Source organism: Ambystoma mexicanum, chromosome 3p (assembly GCF_040938575.1).
Source record: "Ambystoma mexicanum isolate Mex_15411 chromosome 3p, UKY_AmexF1_1, whole genome shotgun sequence".
Taxonomy (NCBI): Eukaryota; Metazoa; Chordata; class Amphibia; order Caudata; family Ambystomatidae; genus Ambystoma; species Ambystoma mexicanum.
In genome coordinates, this window is record NC_090925.1 from 659607351 (window position 1) to 659627188 (window position 19838).

Sequence of the window (19838 nt, forward strand, 5' to 3'; positions counted from 1 at the left end):
TATGAGAAGTTAGAGAAAGAAGGGCTAATAGTTAAGAATCATAATTCAAATCCCCATAATATGTCACATACTTAATGAAGCAAAACATTATATCGGGTGAAGTGCAGTGTGCATTAAAAATACATTATTTAAAAGAAATATTGAGGCAAATATGAAGAACAAAGCTATTGTGAGATGAGTGCATGAGTGTTCTGCAAAATGCACTGGTGATGGAAGAAAAATACCCAACCTCGGGAAGTCAGCTTTTTTGTTGAGCTGTCACTTATGCAGTAATTCTGAAGGGGTAGTTCTATATGTGTTTGAGTTGACCAACTAACTATTTCCTAAAAAGTAAATGTAATATTTGTAACTATCATTATTGGGGAAGGGTTTATTGTAACAGACCTCTGGGTTGAATACGTCTTAAAAAATCGTACTTTGTCCGAAAGAATATGTTGTGTCCTGGCCCCAACCCTGTATAACCTTTTTTGGAAGGGCTCCTAGTGCAGTCACCCATATTCTCGAAATTGGGAAGGTCAGTGTTGGAAGACTGTGTTATTACCCACCAGCAGAGAAGTCTATCTATAAAACGTAGAATTGCAGTGTTGCCAGTGGAGACTATTAAAGGAGAAGACCGATGCAGATAGTTTAATGTTAATATGTGTGAGTCCAGAAAGGAACCCTCCATGAAACATTTAAATGCTCATTATATATTTACATTTTTCTACAGCACTGAACACATCGACCTGCTCATCAAATGCATGATTATCCCAAAACTGTCTTGTCAGTGTATATGCCAAGGCAGCATCTGCTCTTTTTAGCAGAGAGAACAGGCTTGTTTTCTAAATTAAAAGACAGCATCCATCCCCAACATATAAATGTGTAAAGTGTGCCATTAAAAAACTAACAGATACAGAACAATGAAATATAGCAATTAAGATATCAAAATAACAATTGTTCTTACCAGGATACTGCACTAAAGTGAAGATGATAAAATGATGAGAGGTTAGAGAAAGAACGGCCAATAGTGAATATTCATTATTCAAATTCCCATAATTTGTCACCTACTTTTTGAAGCAAAAACATTATAGCGAGTCAAGTGCAGTGTACATTAAAAATGCATTATTTAAAAGAAATATTGAGGTAAATATGAAGAACGAAGCTATTGTGAGATGAGTACATGAGTTTTCTGCAAAATGCACTTGTGAAGGCAGACAAATACCCATCGTCGGGTAGTCAGCTTTTTTGTTGTGCTGTCACGTATGCAGTAATTCTGAAGGCATAATTCTATATGTGTTTGAGTTGACAAATTAATCATTTCCTAAAAAGTAAATGTAACATTTGTAAGTGACATTATTATGGAAGGATTTCTTGCAACAGACCTCTGGGTTGAATACGTCTTAAAAAACGTACTTTGTCAATTAGAATATGTTGTGCCCTGGCCTCAGCTCTGTTTAACCTTTTCTTGAATGACTCTTAGTGGGGTCACCCTACATTCTAAAAATAGTGTACATCACACACAAGTGCTTATCCAACCAGGCTCCTATCTACCTCTCCAAAATTGTCTCCATCCAACCTCTACACGGCCCACTAGGACAGCCCAGTTGCACTGCGTCACCATTCCACGCTCTAAGCAACAACGCGCAGGTGGGGTTCGTTTCCCAGTCCTTGCTGTCAAGAAATGGAATGCACTACCAGTATTTCTGAGAAAGGAACCATCATACCTCCTATTTCGGAAAAAGGCTAAATCTTGGCTCCAGAAGCAAGACCTCAACCTGGTCGCATAACAGATAGGCCATTTGAATGCAACCATTCACCAGATGTATAGATGTTCATATGTTACCATTGCCCCACTTTACTGCTGACCGATGTATATATGTAAACTTTGTGTAAAATACCATGTTCCTTATTATTGTATTCCATCTGTATATCCCACTGTAACATGTATGAATAGCGCCCAGACGCCCTTGGGCTTTGTCGGCGCTATACAAATAAACAAACTAAACTAACATAGGGAAGGTCAGTGTACCTACACTTATTTAAGACATCACTGGTGCACCCTAAAACCTCATTAATTGCCCTACTTCACAGACTGAACTGCTTTTTGGAAGAGCAATGCCTGACTATAAAAGCAGAAAAGACTTACGGCATGGAGATTGTGATATTTGGGTTGCTACGGAATGTTTTTAGAGCAGACCCTGATCTAATTGGAAATGTTAGGGAGATTGAAAAGCCTTGGCTCAGGCAGCTTGTTCCCGGAAGGGCCATTTGGATAAGATCATGGCCTCAATGGCTAAGGGAGGTGGTGCAATCTTCTGTTTAAATAGTAGGGGTGGCTCTAGATCTGACATTTCTGTTGTATGTGTAGGGAGCCAATGCCATAACTATTGCAGTCTATGTAGAAGAGATTTGGGAATGGCTGAGCGGGGAGGGGAGTATGTTTTAAAATAGTTCTCCTTGATTTCATCAGAATGTTCTGTAGTTGCCACATGACTGGATGTTGGCTTGAAATCATTTCGGGAAATGCATGAAGACCATTGCAATTGTGGATAATGGTGTGATCAATTACTAGGCACATTGCTATGCAACACCACTAGGAATAAACACTTTCTAATGGAAAGGTTGCAATGATTGTGTGGTTTTGGCATACAATAGCCTTCTTTGAAACCACTGTGGGTTACCCCAGCATTTGCATGTAGCATGTTGCATAAGGTAGTGTACACCTGTTACTTAGATTGCTTGGTTGGGAAAGTGGTGTGATACACTGTTGGCTGTGTCTAATGGTTGAAACCTTTTAGAAAGGAAAATTGGTTTTGTGATGGATCTTTATACACACTTTGTTATTACCCTAAGAAAGAGAAGTCTATCTATACAACTTAGACTTGCAGTGTTACCACTAGAGACCATTAAAGGAGTAGACTGATGCAGATAGTTTAAAGTTGATATGTGTGAGTGCAGAAAGGAACCCTCCATGAAACATTTAAATGCTCATTATATATTTACATTTTACTACTGCGCTGGACACATCGACCTGCTCATCATATGCATAATATCCCCAAAATGTTTTGTCAGTGTATGCGCTATGGCAGTATCTGCTCTTTTTAGAAAAGAAAGTAGGCTTGTTTTCTAAATCAGAAGGCATCATTCCATGCCCAACATATACAAATGTCAAACCCTCAATTTGTAAAGTGTTTCATTAAACCATGAACATATAAACAACAATTAAATATAGCAATTAAAATATCTAAATAAAAAAATGTTCTTACCACGGCATTCAGCTAAAGTGAAGATGAGAAAATATTGAGAGGTTAGAGAAAGAAGAACTCATAGTGAAGAATCGTTATACAAATCTCCATAATATGTCACCCACTTCTTGAAGCTACAACATCATATCGGGTCAAGTGCAGTGTGCATTACAAATTCTTTTTTTGAATAGAAATATGGAGGCAAATATGAAGAACATAGCTATTGTGAGATGAGTACATGAGTGTTCTGCAAGATGCACTGGTGAAGGAAGACAAATTCCCAACATCGAGGGGTCCGTTTTTTTGTTGTGCTGTCATGTGTGCAGTCATTCTGAAGGGGTAGTTCTATGTGTGTTTGAATTGACCAATTAACCATTTCCTAAAAACTATATGTAATATTTGTAACTATCATTATTGGGGAAGGATTTATTGTAACAGACCTCTAGGTTGAATACGTCATAAGAAATCGTACTTTGTTGGTTCTCTCCCTTGCCGAGTGCAATGCAGGCAGCAGACAGTGCAACCCCAGCAGGCAGTGCTAATGGATGACAGTGCATTTGTGTCAGCATCAGCATGAACATGTTCAGTGCCTCCCAGATGTACTCACTCCAACTCCTAATCATCTAGAGCAGTATATGTGTGGGGGGAGGAAGTGCTGACTTACCTTCAGCAGGAACAGGATTTATTCATTTTTAGTTGAGGGTCTAGTCCTTCTTTCTCAGTTGACTGCTCGGTACACCAAAAACGTGTACTGAGTTGATGCTGGTCACAGGGCACAATATTTATTTGATTGCTAACCTTCTTAGTGTTGTCCACTGATCCATTTTGCCTTGCCAATAAAACAAAGGCTTGTCATCTATAGTCAGCTGAAAATAATAATTGAGGTATTTCTGAAATATTTTCTCTACGGTTCTTCTACGTATAAGCAGTTGTTCTGTTTGCTGTGTCTTGACACTAAAGTTTGAAAAGCCATTCTAAATTGTGCAATGTGCTTTTGATTGAGCTTGAGATGAAGGGTGTGCTATTTTGCTCACTGGTATCAGATTATTGCCAGTGGAGAGGATAGTGATGTCCATTGACTTGATCAATGTGCTCTATTTTTCCATGTCACTATCCAGTTTTCTAGATAGAGGTTACAATTGTGGCTCACATGAATACCTCAGAGTGAACTATGCCTGGGTTGACCATTGGAATCTATTTGTAAGTGTAGGTTTAAGCCTTTGGCAAGACCGAAAGATTCAATAGTCTCTTATTCCTTAATGATCCTACAACATGGGTAGAACAGTGTTTGTGAACATATTATTCCAGGTGGTTACAGCCATGTAGGTAGCATAATCATTTGTGACAGCTTGTGTTGATTGTAAAAAAATTGCTAGAAGCCAGATGAGTCAATTCTTGGGCTCTCATTGCCTTGAAGTCAAAGACATGGATGACCATGCTTCACCTTTCTGTTTTCTCACATACTCGTTGACAGACTTGAGCTGTTTAACGAGATCTTGAAACATCTCAATGGCAAATGTGTCAGTCCAAGTTGAAATAGGACATTCATGGTATGTCATTTTCAGAGACTTTAAACTTTAAAGAATGCAAATAATGTCCAAACGGTTGTGACATGTCACCATTTATGTTAGTGACCCCTGAATCTTTTTTTTAAGAAAGTCCTATACTAAGAGGTTCACGCTTTTGGAAATGTGGGGCATGCAGTAGTAATTGCCATACACCATTGCATTCCTAATGTTGCTATCATTACCACTGTTACATTGCCAGTAAAATGGCCTTGTCAAGAGAGAATTGGAATAACTCTCAGCTTGGGGTGGGAGACCTACCAGGGAGCAATCCATAGCCAGTTTGTCCCCTGAGGAGGAAGATGACAGCTGATAGGGTCCCAGGACCTATCACCTCATCATTTTACAAGCAAGCTGTTATGCCGTACACATTTGTCTCACACCATGTGTCATGTGCAGAATGCTTGCCAGACTCTCTCTATTTCTTGTAGAGTAAACAAACCAGCTATGAGCCAAAGCAAGCATCACAGAAGAGAGAGAAGCTCTCGAGCATCACACACGGCTGACAACGTATTGTCAGATGTCTTGTCTCAAATAAACAGAGGCATCCCTCCAGCATCCAGCATTGCAGACATCCCACACCGAAAAAAAGTGATTGAGTTATGAGAGAGGGAACTGGCAGAGAAGCAACTGTGAGACAGCAAGCAAATCCGAATAATGCTCTCCAGCACTCGCAGCAACACACTACAGCTATTGGTTCACTCCCTTGACCACTAGGGACTTTACAATGGGTCTTGTCTGCCAAACAGACTATACTTACCAGGCGTGAGCCCGAAACAAGCACACTTGCATGAACATGCACACGAAACACCTCTGGCTACAATCATTATACTGCAATGGTCTCAGGCAGACACATGTGGGGGGTTTATCAATATATTTACCATTTCTGCTGATTATGTCACATTACAGGTGGGAAATACAGGGCTAGACTGGTTATGGGAAGTAAACCAATGGCAGGATGAAGGAGAATATAAAACGCAGAACAGGAAGCTGGAAATTGTTGGTTGTTCAGGTGTGTTCAGAGAAGGTGGAGGTGGAAGGCCAGCAGGAGGAAGGAAGGACCAGCGAAGTAAGCAGACAATTTCTGGAGAAAGTGAGGTATTATTTATTGAATGCAAGTGGTATTACGGCTGGAGTCTGCTTGCTAGTGTGGATGGTGTTGCCAGGTGAGATTGTGTAATGAGTGAATGTGAAGTGTATGTGACTGAGTGAAAGCAGAGTGCCAAAGTAGTAGTGTGAAGGAGGGAGGAGGATGTGTAGCTGGAAGTGGTAGATTAGATGAGATAATAATTGTGTGGAGTTTGGAATAGTAAGTAGGGGGAGTAATAGTGTGGATGAGGGAGTAGTGGGGTGAATGTGGGAGTAGTAGTGTGGAGAACAGTGTAATAAGCATTGTGAGGAGGTGGGAGAAGTAGTGTGGAAGTCAGAGTACGAGTAGAGAGGTGGGATTAGTAGTGTAGAAGAGTAAGTAGTATTGAAGAGGAATGAGGAGTAAACATCGAAGGATGGAGGTGAGATCTAGAAGGAGGGAAAAACATTGGAGTGACAATGGTGAAGAGAGGAGGTGGATGTAGTTGGAAGAGGATAATAGTGAAACGGAAAGAGGGCAAGAGGAAAGTGTGAGCTTGGTGGACAAAAGACGGAATCAAGCATGTAGTCTGCAAGGCACAATCCCTACTTTGTAGAATACTAACCACAGGATAGAGTAGGTAGAGTTAGGAAGCCCCTGAGGAAATTCAAACTGATAAGGCACCATCATAGGCAGATTCGATTTTAGCATACTTAAGGAGAAACAGTTCCTCTCTATTAACTAGGGCATTGAGATTGCATCAGTTACAGAGGAAGTACTTTCTAGATGAGAGAGGGGCATTATGGTCCTCGGAAAAGAATCCTTGAACTTCTGGTAAGAGTTGGAGTCTTTCTTTAGCCATCTGTAAAACCACTCACATGATTACTAACACTCAATTGTTTTGCTTTAATCCATCCCCAATCCTTGGCATGTAATATTTCCAGTAATTTGTGTGTAGCTTCTCTATGGTTAATATTGAAAGTGATGCTTGCTGCCAAATTCATTCACTTATGGAAGAGGAGGTCTTTGTGGTAGCCTGTCGGTTGTGAAGCCCCTTAAAAGAAGTCCAATGTAAAGCAATGCTCATAAAGTTTGTTAATTGTCAACCGGTCCATTTGTCCTTATTTCCATTGTCAAACAAATGTTGTGCAAGGCATTATCCAACAATGTGTTTCTGATTCTTGCGACAAATGTTCTACAACTGTGGAAAAATATATGCGGCTTGGTATCTGATACTTTGGACACAGATCTTTGACACATTTCCAAAATCGTTCTGAATTAAGCTATCGATCTCGTCTAAGTTTGCCCATGTGAAACGTGTTATGCTTAGCAGAAAGACAGGGTGTCTGAGAAAATTGTGCTCGGTATCCTGGCATGACATGGATTTGGCATACATGTATTTGGAGCTGAGTACATTTAACATGTCTCCCAGCGTTTGTAATATGTCTTCCAAATTCAATACAAACCAAATCCGTCCCACAATTTTTCATTTATCAACTAACGAGTATAAATGCAATAACCTGTGTTGTGACTTTTTCTGAAAGGGAGTGGAAAAAAGGTGTGCAATTGTATGTACCAGGACGTGCACGTGTTATATGTCTCACAGTATGGCGAGGACCTTTTGTTCTTGAAATTCCAAACAGAGCTAATCTGTGCAATGTCCTCCTGGTAACCATAGCCCCCATTGACTTTAAAGCTGACATGCTGGAACACTGGAGGTGATGATCAAGGACCAATTAAGACTCAATATGTATGTGGTAATATATCTATAGAGCCTATTTTAAAACAACTTGTTTTTTTCACACAATACACACATGTTAAATGGCATTGATTGTGAGTGGGTGGTCATGACCTCTGCTTTTAGACACTGCAAGGCACCGTTGGGTACAAGTAGGAGCACAGGGCAGTGTGCCTTTGTGTACAATGTTAATTTAACCTCCCATTGAGCAGTCATTATATAGTCATGTGAGGTAGAAGCTAAGGGGGAGTATTGTGTCTGTGAGGGTATGAAATCAAGGAGAATAACATAATGTTTATACATCTTTTCTATCCACTGCACTGACCTCACCATCGCCAATCTGTAGTTGTGAAGGGGACCAAAGCTTTTTAGTTGGACTGTGGTTGTGAAAACTGTGGCTCTGGAAAAAAGGAAACAGTGGTGAGAGGGATAACTACCTTTGGTTGAACTGGGTGTATGGAAGGTAGTTCATTCTGATGTTTGATGAAAGTGTAAGATGCTTGCCATTTCACATCCCTTGGGATGGTGTAGACGAGGACTGAGACCTCACCACTCAAAAATAACTGGAAATTCATGTAAAAGAAAAAAATATAAAATAAACGATTCACTAAATAAAACGACGCACCAAGAGGATTGAAGTGGGCCCCAACTCTATAGCAGTCTGAGGCCAAATATTTTTGAGGTCACTTGGAAAAATATTTTACTGAGATGAAACTGGAGAAGTGTCCAGAGAGGTATAAAGGGGAGTAGCCGGTCTCACTGGCAGACTTTCCTTGTACTTGGGAAGCTCCAATGACACACCGAAGAAATGTCAGTTTTTATTGAGAAAAGTGACAATGTCACTGTACATTTACAGGCCGATTCATGGAATAAATGTGCGCCGAAAATCCCGGCGCAGAGGGGCCAATACGTGCGCTGCGCCGAAAATTAGCGCAAAGCGCAGGGAAACCAGCGCACGTCGATTCATGGAAGTCCCTGCGCAAGAAAAGCAGAGGACGTGCGCGGAAAAAGCGCGCGGCGCAGGCCGGCGCACAGGTCAACCAACGTCGTGCACCACGGCCACTGCGCCATCACTCCGAGCGCAGCGCACAGCTCTAAAGTAGGCGGGACACAGGGCGGGACACTCGGAATGGGGAATAAAATGGGGCACAACACTCGGAATGGGGAAGAATGTGGGCGGCACGGGGAAAGTTTAGGAGGCAAGTGCGCGGAACGCCCACACGCTCGCATACAACACGTATTCATGGAATAGAATAGGGCAAAAAAGCGCACGCTCAAAGCAGCGCACAGGCACAAACAGGCACAAACACGACCGCCTCAAGAAAGCAGGCGGTAGCGTCTCTGCGCCTGCAAGAAATGTGCGCTAAAAGGTGCGCCAACAAATAGCACCTATATACAGACATGATCAATGTCCAATACTGTGGCCCTCCAGGACAAATGACGTACAAAGGGGTACCCACAAACACAGACACGCGCAGAGAGAAAAAATAAACGTGTGCGTGCATACCGGGGTGCGCGGTAAGTTGCACACGCGATATGGCCGGGTACGTGGATTCCAGGGGTGCGCGGGAAGTTCCACACGCGATATGGCAGGGTACGTGGATTCCAGGGGTGCGCGGGAAGTTCCACACGCGATATGGCCGGGTACGTGGATTCCAGGGGTGCGCGGGAAGTTCCACACGCGAAATGGGCGGCTACGTGGATTACAGGGGTGCGCGGCAAGTTGCACACGCGAAATGGCCGGCTACGTGTATTCCAGGGGTGCGCGTTAAGTTGCACACGCGATATGGCCGGGTACGTGGATTCCAGGGGTGCGCGGGAAGTTCCACACGCGATATGGCCGGCTACGTGGATTTCAGGGGTGCGCGGGAAGTTCCACACGCGATATGGCCGGGTACGTGGATTGCAGGGGTGCGCGGGAAGTTCCACACGCGATATGGCCGGGTACGTGGATTCCAGGGGTGCGCGGGAAGTTCCACACGCGATATGGCCGGGTACGTGGATTCCAGGGGTGCGCGGGAAGTTCCACACGCGATATGGCCGGGTACGTGGATTCCAGGGATGCGCGGGAAGTTCCACACGCGAAATGGGCGGCTACGTGGATTACAGGGGTGCGCGGCAAGTTGCACACGCGAAATGGCCGGCTACGTGTATTCCAGGGGTGCGCGTTAAGTTGCACACGCGATATGGCCGGGTACGTGGATTCCAGGGGTGCGCGGGAAGTTCCACACGCGATATGGCCGGCTACGTGGATTTCAGGGGTGCGCGGGAAGTTCCACACGCGATATGGCCGGGTACGTGGATTGCAGGGGTGCGCGGGAAGTTCCACACGCGATATGGCCGGGTACGTGGATTCCAGGGGTGCGCGGGAAGTTCCACACGCGATATGGCCGGGTACGTGGATTCCAGGGGTGCGCGGGAAGTTCCACACGCGATATGGCCGGGTACGTGGATTCCAGGGGTGCGCGGGAAGTTCCACACGCGAAATGGCCGGCTACGTGGATTACAGGGGTGCGCGGCAAGTTGCACACGCGAAATGGCCGGCTACGTGTATTCCAGGGGTGCGCGTTAAGTTGCACACGCGATATGGCCGGGTACGTGGATTCCAGGGGTGCGCGGGAAGTTCCACACGCGATATGGCCGGCTACGTGGATTTCAGGGGTGCGCGGGAAGTTCCACACGCGATATGGCTGTGTGCTCCCAGGCATTACCTGTACACCCTCCACGGCCCCTGCAGGCAGCACACACCACAGGGAACTACCCTGCACACCTGCTCATGTCTCCCACCACCCCCACCCCCCATCCACCAGGGGCACCCTCCACCAGGCCCCCACCCATGTCCAACCCATGTCTCCCACCACCCCCACCCCCCATCCACCAGGGGCACCCTCCACCAGGCCCCCACCCATGTCCAACCCATGTCTCCCACCACCCCCACCCCCCATCCACCAGGGGCACCCTCCACCAGGCCCCCACCCATGTCCAACCCATGTCTCCCACCACCCCCACCAACCATCCACCAGGGGCACCCTCCACCAGGCCCCCACCCATGTCTCCCACCACCCCCACCCCCAGCACTGTGGGGAACCTGCCAGCAGGCCCCCACCCATGTCCAACCCATGTCTCCCACCACCCCCACCCCCCATCCACCAGGGGCACCCTCCACCAGGCCCCCACCCATGTCCAACCCATGTCTCCCACCACCCCCACCCCCCATCCACCAGGGGCACCCTCCACCAGGCCCCCACCCATGTCTCCCACCACCCCCACCCCCAGCACTGTGGGGAACCTGCCAGCAGGCCCCCACCCATGTCCAACCCATGTCTCCCACCACCCCCACCCCCCATCCACCAGGGACACCCTCCACCAGGCCCCCACCCATGTCTCCCACCACCCCCACCCCCAGCACTGTGGGGAACCTGCCAGCAGGCCCCCACCCATGTCCAACCCATGTCTCCCACCACCCCCATCCACCAGGGACACCCTCCACCAGGCCCCCACCCATGTCTCCCACCACCCCCACCCCCAGCACTGTGGGGAACCTGCCAGCAGGCCCCCACCCATGTCCAACCCATGTCTCCCACCACCCCCAACCCCCCATCCACCAGGGACACCCTCCACCAGGCCCCCACCCATGTCCCCCTGGCCCCAGGTCCTGACGATACACAATAATGGCAGTAATGGCCAGCATACCCAGCACAAACACCCAGGCAAGGATTGCATGCACCCACATAGTGAATGCAATCACATGACACAACCCCAAATGCAAGTATGCAAAAGAACACATGTCCGTCACACACACATACACAATGGGTGCAAGTGAATGTCAAAACCCATATCATGACATGTAAGAAACCAAAGAAAAAATGACACAAGTGTAAGATAATATAAAAATGTATTAAAAACAAAAAATAAGTAAACTAATACAACTATCTGGCAAAGTAAATAAAAGGTCCATGTCCGAGAACAAAAATGATAAACCAAAAAACAAAGGATAGAAAAATCAATAGTATGTAGTATGAAATCAAAGAAAAACCATTACGACATGGTGTAAACAATATGAAATTAAAAAAATCTAGCTCCCAAAAAATAACAATATATACAGGAATGTTCCAGGGTCCATGAGCCCAACACCACTAATGAAACCTAATACTAACTAATTAAAAAAATATGTACAAAAAAGTGGCCATTGTCCAAGCGGTCCAAAACAATAAAAAGAAATAAAGGAAACCTAGCACTAACTAACTTAAAAACTATATACAAAGGCAGCGGGCTAGTCCTGCGGCTCACTTGGTGATGCTGGCCAGGGCATCCTCGAACTCCATGTCAATGTCCTGGAGGCGGGACTCAGTCCTGGCCCCGAGGTCTCGCAGGGACAACCCCATGTGCTCACCAAAATCCCTGCGAGCCTCATCGAGGCACTCAGCCCGCCTCAATGCCTGACGCATGGAGATCTCCGCCCTGGCCATGGCGAGCCGCTCCTCTTCCGCCCGCTGCCGCTCCGCACCTATCCGCTGGCCAAACTCCTCCCACACGGAACACACCGCCATGCCAGGGTTGCCCTGCCCTCCGGCTGATGCCTGCCCCTCAGATCTTGATGGCCCTGAGCCATGATGCCTCCCACGTCGAGCCCGCTGCTGCCTCCGACGCCACTGCCTCTGCCAGCACGACGGCATCCAGGCTGATGGTAACCACCGACGCCGTCGTGCACGTGCCCTGCCCGATGATGCCGGCACATCTTCCATCTGCTGGGGTCCACTTGCTGTGTTGTCCACCCCTGCTGGACCTCCGACTCCCAACTGCGGCAGGGATGGGATCCCCACCGAGCTGGCTGCATTGGTCGGGGCAGGTCCACAGGGGGCCATGGTGGCATCTGGGCCGTAAGACGGCAAGGAGAACGACCGGTGGATAGCCTGCACAGAGGAGGAGAGGGCCGTCAGATTGGCCAACACATGCAGGAACCCCCCGAACATGGCCGATCCCAATTGGGCCACGTCGGCACGGTGCACTTCGTGATGACGTGCGTGCTCCTCCCGGGAAGCACGCACGGCATCACAAATCACAGCCGTGCGCATCGCGACCCCAATCAGGACCTGCTCCACGCGGCCAGGGGTTCCCACGGCCGCAGGTGGAGGGGAGTCAGTTGACATGGACATCCCCTCTACCTGCGGACGGGCCTGGGACGGGGCATCCCTGCTGGTGCATGGTGGTGCACTCACAGGGTCAGGGACAGCGACATGCACAGGCACCTCCACGGTGACCTGTGCTGCCTCCTGCCCCTGGCCCTGGACTGCACCACTTGCACCAGCAGGGATGCTCCCACCAGGCCCCATGTGTGCACCAGTGTCGGCCTCCTCCTCCTCTGTGCAAACCACCAACCTGGATGGCTCCTCACCGTCTCCCGCCGTAGCAGGCCCCTGTGGGGGCTCACCCACCCCTTCCGCTGCAGCCGTGGGGGCATCCCCGCCGCCTTGCTCCACAGCGCCGTCTCCGCCCTCTTCTTCACTAGCCGCTGCGTAGAGGGAGACAAAGGACACAAGCATCAGGCTACTGTACAATGGTCCCCTAGACAGGAAGCAATAGCAGATGAGCACCCCTGTCAAAGTACACTTCCATCATGTCCCTCCACAACACATGGGTCAGTCCAGGCAAAACACACACAGTAACAGGCATGGTGCATGCCATGCACATTTCCATGCATGTCCAATTGACTCTTGAAACATTCAATGATATGTCACTCACATGCATCATGGCTCATGCATATCACATGCACACACTTCACCTCAGTCACATCCATCTGGCCCCAATCACACCGAACACAGGCGAAACAAGGGTAAGTTGGGTGCGTCACTGAATCTGTGCATTGTCACACACATGTGTCATGCATCCATGGCATGCACAAGTCACAGACATGCAGGTCAGGCACACAGACATGGCTACCATATATGTACCTGGCATCAGCACCCATCCCTCACCCCCATCCATGTCCAGGTACAGAGACTGGCATGCTCTCATGTCCCAAATCTGCATAGTGCTCCCCATGCCGCATTTCAACACATGCAACAACCATGTGGGTCACACATCACTGGTCGCACATGCATTACCATGATGTCCCAGCACACATACATGCATACATGGCCCATGGCACACATACAGGCAAGTATCATAGAACCAGCACACCGCAACATGCCCTGTCTCACACAGTAATGCTTGGACACTTACCGCTCAACTCCAGACGGGTCTCCCTCTCAAGGATCTGGGCGTGGAGCGCTGGGCGTACGCGTTCCAGGACCCTCTTCTGGATGGGACTCATGCGGCCCCGGCCCCCCTCCACGAGGCGCCGGGCCTTCACAAGGGTCCTGGACCTCAAGTCCTCCCAGCGCTTCTTGATCTTCAAGACGTTGCGGGTTGCCACCCCCTCCGCGTTGATGGCAACCACACAGTCGGCCCAGATCCTCTCCCGTCCTTCCTTGCTGGCGCGGGACGATCCAAAGAGGGCATCATACTGCCCCAGGACATGCTCCACCAGGACACCAACTTCGGTGGCAGTGAAGCTGGTGCCCCTCTGCCCCTCTGGCCTGGGGTTGCCACTGGTGCCAGATGTGGAAGTGCCCGACATGGCAACCCCAGAGGCAGGTGTGGGTGGGCAACTGGGTCCTGGGGCTGGGCTGTGGAGCGATGTAATCCCAGTTGGGAGTCTTCAGTTCCAGCAGGGGTGGACACAGCAACTGGACCCCTGCAGATGGCTGATGTGCAGGCACCAAATGGCAGGGCACGGTGGCAGCAGGCAGGCAGGCAGGCAGGCAGCAGCAGATAGCACGTGGGAGGCTGCTCAGGGCACTGGGGGGCAGTAACTCGGCCTTCGGGGCAGGAGCGTGGTGTTCCGTGTGTTTTCGGGTGGCCAGCTTGATACGGAGTGATTTGGCACGTGAAATTCCTGCACGTCAGCGTGAAATCCGAGGAAAGGCCCTTAGCGCGTAAGTGCGTCAGCACGCATACGCGATTCTATTGGACCAGAGTCCCTCATCGCGTAAGCGCGTCTGACGTGATCCGCACGGGCGTTCCCCACTCAGCACGTGAAGACGGAGCACACGTGGAAATACTGCACGTCAGAGTGTCATCACGTGTAATTGGCCAAAAGTGCGCTTAAACGCCATTGGCCTATGTACGTGTATTTCATCGCGTGTAATTGGCCAAAAGTGCGCGTACACGCCATTGTCCTATGTACGTGTATTTCATCGCGTGTAATTGGCCAAAAGTGCGCGTACACGCCATTGGCCTAAGTACGTGTATTTCAGGGGTGCGCGGCCACTTACACACGCAAGTACGTCAGCGCACCTGTATGCCTGCTGCGTGGGAATTTCCACACGCGATTGGAGTGGGAACTCGATTCCAGGGGTGCGAGGCTCACACGCTCGCCTACAACACGCGCAAGGCATTAATTTGCGCACTTTTCAATAAACAAGCCAGATGCCAGGATGAACATACCGTTCCTAGCAGCAGTGGCAGTGGGCTACCAAAGGAGGAGGAGGAGGAGAGTCAGGGCCAGAATATTCACACCCAGAACCAGCCTATTCGGGATGCCTGATGACCAGGTGTATGGGAGGTACAGGTTTCCAGCACACATCATACTGGACCTGGTCAGTGAGTGGGAGGATGACCTCACATCACCCACCCTGTGCTCCCAAGCACTCAGCCCCCTGCAGAAGGTCCTGAATGTACTGCACTTCTTGGCCACTGGATCCTTTCAGCGGACAAGTGCCATAGTGGGTGGTGTGTCACAGGCCACGCAGTCACGCTGCCTACACCAGGTCTTGAACATCATCACTGCACGGCCATCAGTCCGCAGGCACATATATCTCCCCAGGACTCATGCAGAAAGGCGGACGTGCATCCAGGAATTCTATGGTGTGGCTCAATTCCCCAAAGTGCTTGGTGCAATTGACTGCACACATGTGGCTCTACGTCCACCCAGGGCAACAGAGCACATCTATAGAAACCGCAAGCACTGGCATTCCATCAACGTCCAAGTTGTATGCAATGCCAAGGGAATAATCACATCAGTATATGCCAACTATCCAGGGTCCACCCACGACAGATTCATCTACAGAATGTCTACCCTATGCCGGGACCTAGAGGCTGGCCAGCATGGAGATACATGGCTGCTTGGTGAGCATGAATGCCACTGCACATGCATGCATGTCAGATACTGGGTCATGACACAACACCACTAATGATACCCATCACCACCTCCGCAGGGGACAGTGCCTACCCTATCAGCCCCCACATGATGACCCCAATCCGGAACCCCACCACGCCACCCCAGGTAAGGTACAACACAGCCCACATTGCAACACGGGGCATAGTGGAGCGCACATTCGGAGTGCTCAAGTCACGCTTTCGCTCCCTTGACCGTTCTGGCGGGCAGCTGTTATATGCTCCCCGAATAGTGTGCAGGATCATAGTGGCAGCATGTGTCCTGCACAACGTTGCTACACGCCGGGGCCTGCCCGTGGACATGGTGGTGCCCCCACATCCACAACCACATGCACGGCCGCTGCGCATGGGAGGGGAAAGGGCACGGGGGGAGGCAGCCCGTACGCAACTGGTGGCCAACTTCTTCACCTAGGAATCACAGTGCTGGCTAGTGCACACTGCTCTGGCACATACCATCTGACAATCAATGATGACACTACCTGACAATGTCTGAAAATTACTTGACAATAAACTGTCAGATACACATCAGCCTGAGATTGTTAACATGGAAGTGTCAATATGTGTGCACCCCTAGCTACACATACACCAGCAATGCATCACAACGCAAAGACACAACTCCATCAATCAAATATGCATTGCCACAGGCGATTCACTACATGACAACATTGCCATGTCACCCATTCCCTTCACAGTCCCACCACTGAGGACACCATGTCATGGTATGTGACAGCAAACAAACTGGCCATCACAACATGACACCAGTGTCACAAATAGCAGTGCCCCAAATGGAACATAGCCGCACTCGAGCAGCTAACCGCCCTGGAGCCACTACTACACACCTGTGTAAGAGTAATTTCAATCAAATTACACACCAACCCACCCTGAAGCCCACCCAAACAAGACACAATGCATGTAATCAATGGTAGTCTCATTACCTGATTCTGCTGGTATGTCCTCACCGTCCAGTACAGTGATGGCGCCATGCAAAAGTGTCAGTGCACATCTACCGACATGTAGTCTGACTCCAGAGAGTATGCCCTTGTGAAGATCTGCGTGAAATACCTGCAAAACATGAGCAACATATGTAAGTAGAGGCACATATCAAACCATCATGCATAGTTAGGTGCAACAACAATGAACACTATGAATGTCTACACAGTATTGACTATGGACTGGCCAACAGCTCATGGGAGTCCAATGTCACCGTGTAATTTGCTGTCACTTGGGCACACCCTTTGCAAACCCATGGAAACGGAAGCAGGAGGGGTGTGGATGTCTGCTACCCAAGCATCGAAACCAAACTCAGGACAAGCCTGCATGTGCCCAGCCACAATACAGTGTATGCCCAGGTACCCACACAAGGCAACACTCTTGCAAAATAAAAATAAAATTGAGAAAAAATGGCCATGAAAGGGCCGGCGGGGGGGGCGGCACCTATGAGGTCCGAGGACAGGATGCACGCCACAATCCACCTGTGTGGATCATGGGAAACTAAAACACCCCATAGGCTCGTGGCCCACACGGCTACTCTGTTGTGGGAGATGAGTCGCTATGGCTCTGGCCAGACCCTGCAGCTGACTCTGGAGGTGGGGGAGCTGCCTCAGAAGATGGTGTGACAATGGGAGGCAGCCCACGCAAAGCACGAGTTTGCTCCTCCATGGCTGCAAGCAGGCGGGTCTGGTAGTTCTGGTTCTGGGTTATAATCATGCGGAGGTCCCCATGCAGTAACTCCCGGGATGACCTGACCTCCGCACGAGTTGCCTGCATCTCGGCCGAGAGCGTCCGTGTCAGACGCTCCAGCTGCTCCTCTGTCCTTCTATGGGATGAAGCCTCAAGCTCTAACAGGGTCGACCTGAGGTGACGGAGTTCTTCCCTCAGGCCTTCCCTGTGGCGCTGGGACTCCATGGAAAGTGATTCCCGCAGAGTCGCCAGTGCCGCCCGCCTGTCCATGTTGGACGCCAACATATCCTCCCTGTGTGCCTGGCAGATGGACTCTGTAGCCTGCTCCAGTCGCTCCATCAGCCTTTCTGGGGGGACAATGGAAGTGGCCACCCTATCCATGGCCTGTGCAATCATCTCGGATGATGCTGCCTGTTGGGTGGCCATACCGTAGATGGATTGCTCCCAAACGGTATTGCCAGGTGGCATACGGCCACCACGTTGACGGGCACCACACCTGCCTGGGGCAAGGCGGACTGCGCCTTGCTGTGCCGGCAAGGCCTCAGGCTGCAGGACTGCATTCCCTCTCTGATCTGCAGCCCCAGGAACAGGATCAGAGATTGGGTGGTGTGGCCCTGCATCCGTAACCACCGGAGGCTGATCTGCTGACACTGACATCCCCATTGAGGGCAATGGCCCGGCTGCAGGTGGGTCGGACAGAGGAGATTCTCTCCCAAGAACACTCACCTGCGACTGCACATAGGTGTCATCCTCCGAGTCTACACCTGAATACTGCTCGGGGGAGGAACCCCCAGAGACACCCCTCGACAGCACGACCTGCAGCACTTGTGGGTTTTCACCCACAAACACACCACGTCCCTCACTTGTGGTAGGTCGGCCCGGGTTGCCCTCCTGGGACGGCTCAACCACCACATCCCCAGCATCAACAAGTGCTTTGTCCCCTGCAAAGACATGAAAGAGAAAAATGGAAACAGGCATTAGCACCATGGCATGCAACAAGGGCTGATGAACAACAGAGGCAGTAGTTCTACGACACATGTCCCACATGACTGGGAGACCTCCTATGCATTCACCATCACTGGGTCTGTAGGGGAGGCTCAGGGCATACAATGTACAGATTGGAGAGCAACGCCTGCTCACCATGCTGCCTAGCACTGCCATCACACATTGGCCGGTGATTGCCATGTCAAAGGCACATGCCATCACACACATGGGATGTGACATAGCCACCAAGTGAAGAGGGAGAGGAGGGCTACTTTTTTGGATTTCAACCACTCTGGTCCTGACATTGCATCGTCACATCAATAAGTAAACATGTTGTACATGGATCTGCTAGTCCAAATTGGCCACGATGCACAGTGCCTTGTCTACATCAACAAAATGCAGTAAACAATGTGATTCCACCTCCCCATCACCTGTAAAGGATTCATATTGGATTCGTGAAGCACCGGTCCAGAAATGTATGAAGGTACAGCGGAGCACTGAGGGGTGGTGGGGCAGAAGGGGATGCCAGTCAACAATCCTACTGGTGCTGGTGTCATTCATGTCACGCAAGTGCAGGGGTGGGTGGCACAATGAAGTGCAAGGGGAAGTGGCGGCTGGAAGTGCTGTACAAGGTAAGTAGGACTTGACGTCAAGGGCAGATGGTGTTAGGCGCAGACAAGTGCTGGGGGGGTGGCCTATAGGGGTACAGAGACAATCATGCAGTGCTGTGGGCTCGGAGGGGACAGGGGAGGTGCACACTGCATCTGGATCGGCAAGGTCCTTGCAGATTTCTATGTGTCCTGCAGAGTTGTCACATGCCGCAGATATGTGCCCTTGGATTGGGGATCTCATCTTGGTGAAAAGGGTGAGGCGCTATTGCCTTTGGAGCATGTGGCAGGCCAGTTTGCCAGAGGATGGCCATGATGCAGGACATTCCCTCTCTGCCACCCGGCACCTGTGGTTTGGGTTCACAAGATCCGAGTCATGCCAGGACTCTGCATTGGCATGGGGCTTCAGACAGGTGGTCATGACCGTGGCAAAGACATCCAGTGTACCTGACATGGAGTGGAGCATGGAGTGGGCCCTGTCAGGATGGGAGTGAGCCTAACGGGGAGCTGGATGGGGGGGAGATTTTGGCAGCATGAGCCTCGACTGACACACACTTCATGGGTCGGAATACCAAGAAGGTGTGTGACAGTGGTGAGGGTGGCTTTGCCTGTGGGGTGGTGAGGGTGAGCTGGGAGGAGAGGAGAATGTGATCACTCCAGGAGAGAGGAGTGCAGAGATGGACGGAGAGGGGAAAGTCAGATGAGATCAGAGCATCAAGAGTGTGCCCTGCAGAATGAGTAGGGACAGACGGG

The 19838-nt window shown here is 49.7% G+C and overlaps 1 long non-coding RNA gene across 1 annotated transcript in view; it reads right to left on the minus strand.

Annotated features, from left to right (window-relative positions):
- LOC138579583 (uncharacterized) overlaps positions 1-19838 on the minus strand; it is a 163097-nt gene that overhangs the window by 110588 nt on the left and 32671 nt on the right. The gene's annotated exons all lie outside the window — the stretch shown is intronic.